Source organism: Schistocerca piceifrons, chromosome 2 (genome assembly GCF_021461385.2).
Source record: "Schistocerca piceifrons isolate TAMUIC-IGC-003096 chromosome 2, iqSchPice1.1, whole genome shotgun sequence".
In the NCBI taxonomy this organism is placed as follows: domain Eukaryota; kingdom Metazoa; phylum Arthropoda; class Insecta; order Orthoptera; family Acrididae; genus Schistocerca; species Schistocerca piceifrons.
In genome coordinates, this window is record NC_060139.1 from 610569761 (window position 1) to 610574595 (window position 4835).

Genomic DNA, 4835 nt, shown 5'->3' on the forward strand with positions numbered 1-4835 from the left:
AAAATTTCGTCAGTGCGGACGGTATTTGCTTCGTGATACATTACCCATGTTAAAAATGGACCGTTTACCAATTGCGGAAAAGGTCGATATCGTGTTTATGTATGACTATTGTGATTAAAATGCCGAACGGGCGTGTGCTATGTATGCTGCTAGGTATCCTGGACGACATCAGCCAAGTGTCCGGACCGTTCGCCGGATAGTTACATTATTTAAGGAAACAGGAAGTGTTCAGCCACATGTGAAACGTCAACCACGACCTGCAACAAATGATGTTGCCCAAGTAGGTATTTTAGCTGCTGTCGTGGCTAGTCCGAACATCAGTAGCAGACAAACTGGGGAAGCATATTTGACAGTGGAAAAGCACAGTAACATTGCAGAGGAGCGAATAGTTTGTGGATGCGAGCCCCACTGTGTCCCTGCTAGTTTGGTAATTAGGTTGTTTTGAGTGAAGATTTTCATTTTGGTGTTCTTGCAGCGAGTTTTGCATGTCAGAGTTCTGTCGAGAGTGACTCCCAAGTATTTAAGTGCGTGATAATGCTGGAGTTGAACGCCTGACCATTCAGTATGTATCTCACGATTAGTTTCCATGTTCCTTAAATGAAAGGCACACGCTTGTGTCTTTGAAGGGGTTAATCTGAGTTGGTTCCTATTTTAGTAGCTTGACAGTGTTCTAAGTGCAGTTGTCATGTTTCTTTCTACTGTTTCAAAGCATGAGCTCTGCGTAGCTAGGGCCAGGTCATCTGCAAATAAGTATCTCCTTGTGCCCAGGGTCAATGGCTGGTCGTTGGTATAAATGTTGAAGAGAAGTGGAGCCAAGTCGCTTCCCTGAGGCAGACCATTTTTCTGCGCTCTCCAGTGACTGCATTGTTCATGAAATTCAACAAAAAACCTCCAGTTTTGGAGGAGGGTGCTGATTAGTCACTTATGCCCTTAGCTTACAATTTTACTAACTGAGAGTGAATTTACAGCTGAGTTTGGGATATGAATGACGTCAGGTGCTTCTATTTTTACTGTTTTATCGCCAATATAGAAGGTCAGATCAACACTTCCAGTAATCTCCGCTACTAAGCCATCACCTCTCACGCTTCTCACTGAACTATTACATGGCTTGACACTATGAAGCTCCTTTCCATCATTGGTAATGTACATTGAGGCACAGGAATTTAAATACCATATATCCTTTCCGTGAGACTGTTTAGCGTCAGCAGCAAGAAAAGCTTCTTTTGTTGTGTCTGTTTTCTATGTACATATACATCATTATCCTTTTTTACGAGCTTCTTCCTGTTTCGTCCTTGGTAAAACAATATTTAACAATATGATTCGGTCTATTGCACTTGTAGCATTTAATAACACGTTTTGTAAGATCTTCTTATTTGTGTCTAGAGCAGATTCTCCATTTCCATTTGCATCTTCGGCCTTGACGTCTTGCAGCAGTTTGACTTTAACAGAATCTCGCATGATACGCGTGCCACTGTTTTCAAGTGCCATGATCAAAGGCTTATAATGATCTGGCAATCAAGCCAGGAGCAAAATTCCTATCCTGTCTTCACTCACCACAACCTTCATTTCATTTAACTTAAATGCAGTCGTTATTATTTGATCGCAGTAGTTGTCTATCGACTTGTATTTTTCTAATTTGGTTGTGATTAATGACCTAAGCAAGCCTAATCTATGTGTGAGTCATGAGTCTTCAAATGCTTTTCCAAGACTGTCCAGGCTTGTGCTGACGTATTTGTGTACCTTATGTGGGAATAATTCATCTTTTTCTCCACAAAAAGTATAAACTGGGAATGCTCCTTTTTGTCTCTCTTCGTCCAATTTCGTCGGATCCGAAGACGGGTTTTCAACAACATCCCACAGTTCGTCATGGACCAAATACGATTTTATGGCAAATTTCTGCGTAGAGTAATTTTCACGCCAAATCAACTTTTCAATCAGTGGAAGTTCAGTTGAGGCTGTACCACTCATTTATAGCTTTGATGAGAGAAAAAATATAGGCAGTCTTTATGAAACAATAATCAATCGGCAAAATATGAATGATCGGCACACTCGTAACTTCCGAACCGGCTCTGGATTCCCGCACACGACTTCATTTTAACGTTTATAATACCTCACTTTCAAACTTGTGTCTGGGCCCATAACGTTTTGTTGAGCATTTTTTACTACAAACGTTAAAACTTTCTGAAACAACGTTTTATTACTAAATCAGTACTTGCATAAAAACTACTACACCTCAGAGCACTTAGTAATCATCGAATAATTACAACATAACGGAGAAAAAAAAGCTGTTGATATCAGTTTACGTATCTTAACACAGCAGTGTGTAACTTTACTGTATGCAAACTGTAAGTAATCAAATAACTAATGCAAAACATTTTAATTCACTCTCAACTTGTGATTTACGCTATTTTCCGGAAATGTGAATTTAATAATGAATGGACGCACTCAAATTAAATTGTTGGAAAGAAAAACAGAGAAATTAAACGGGATTCTCGAAGTTAACTTGCCTAAACGTAAACAAATATACGACTGTGACTCTACTTTACGATCTTTTCACGTTTCCGAGACTAATAGGTAAGGGAAAGACGTTACTTTAATAGTAAACTTAAAAAAACGCTCTAAAACACTTATTTTAATGAGTAATTTTACCAAATTATATGTTATTCCAATACAAATAACTTATCTTTATAAGAACAGAAAAACTCGGTCGTGTTTAGCAGAACTTGGCTTGTACAATGAACTATAAAAGCAAATCAATGAGTAATTCATATCACCCAGATGCCCAAAATCTGGTGATAATTTTAAGATGCCTGAATTCAGTGTCATTCTATATTCTACTCATCGGAGAAGCAAGAAATAGTGGCTTGCTGTGATGAGTTTTTGCAGGTTGCAGGAAATATAAAAAATGTAACATTACATTAATATTAGTTCCATAGATCATGAATACAACATTTCGTAATGATATGAAACATGTCAGTTAAACACCAGGTCTTTTTACACGATATATATATACAGTGTGGTCCATTGATTGTGACCGATCCAAATTCCTCACGAAATAAGTGAAAAACGAAAAAACTACAAAGGACGAAACTTGTCTAGCTTGAAGGGGGAAACCAGATGGCGCGATGGTTGGCCCGCTAGATGGCGCTGCCAAAGGTCAAACGAATATCAACTGAGTTTTTTAATAGGAACCCTCATTTTTTATTACATATTTGTGTAGTACATAAAGAAATATGAATGTTGCAGTTGGACCACTTTTTTCACTTTGTGATAGACGGCGCTGTAATAGTCACAAACATACCGCTCACAATTTTAGACGAACAGTTGGAAACAGGTAGGTTTTTTACATTAAAATACAGAACGTAGGTATGTTTGAACATTTTATTTCGATTGTTCCAATGCGATACATGTACCTTCGTGAACTTATCATTTCTGAGAATGCATGCTATTACAGTGTGATTAATGCAATAAATGCTCAAACTGATGTCTGTCAACCTCAATGCATTTGGCAATACATATAACGACATTCCTCTCAACAGCGAGTAGTTCGCCTTCCGTAATGTTCGCACATGCATTTACAATGCACTGACGCATGTTGTCAGGCGTTGTCGGTGGATCACGATAGCAAATATCCTTCAACTTTCCCCACAGAAAGAAATCCGGGGACGTCAGTTATGGTGAACGTGAGGGCCATGGTATGGTGCTTCGATGACCAATCCCCCTGTCATGAAATATGCTATTAGATACCGCTGCCACTGCACACGAGCTATGTACCAGACGTCCATCATGTTGGAAGTACATCGCCATTCTGTCATGCAGTGAAACATCTCGTAGTAACATGGGTAGAACATTACTTAAGAAATCAGCATACATTGCACCATTTAGATTGCCATCGATAAAATGGGGGCCAATTATCCTTCCTCCCATAATGCCGCACCATACATTAACCTCCCAAGGTCGCTGATGTTCCACTTGTCGCAGCCATCGTGGATTTTGCGTTACCCAGTAGTGGATATTATGCCGGTTTACGTTACCGCTGTTGGTGAATGACGCTTCGTCGCTAAATAGAACGCGTGCGAAAAACCTGTCATCGTCCTTTAATTTCTCTTGTGCCCAGTGGCAGAACTGTACACGACGTTCAAAGTCGTCACCATGCAATTCCTGGTGTCTAGAAATATGGTATGGGTGCAATCGATGTTGATGTAGCATTATCAACACCGACGTTTTTGAGAATCCCGATTCTGCCGCAATTTGTCTGCTACTGATGTGTGGATTAGCCATGACAACAGCTAAAACACCTACTTGGACATCATCATTTGTTGTAGGTCGTGGTTGACGTCTGACATGTGGCTGAACACTTCCTGTTTCCTTAAATAACGTAACTATCCGGCGAACGGTCCCAACGCTTGGATGATGTCGTCCAGGATACCGAGCAGCATACATAGTACACGCCTGTTGGGCATTTTGATCACAATAGCCATACATCAACATGATATCGACCCTTTCCGCAATTGGTAAACGGTCCATTTTAAGACGGGTAAAGTATTACGAAGCAAATACCGTCTGTACAGGCGGAATGTTACGTGATACCACGTAATTTACAATTATTTATAATTCGGGTAAATGTTGTCCCATTACGAGGCGGCCAGCATGACGACAGTGTCCCAGTCACACAGGCTTGATATATTCTATCGCCCATGGCAATGGCGTCCCTACCACAAAAGATAGAGGGCCCTGCTCTATCCACAAATGATGTGAAAAATGAATAGGACAACAGTTACCTGAATTTAAATAATTGTAAATTTCTTGAGGTTTAATTAGTTACATTTATTACT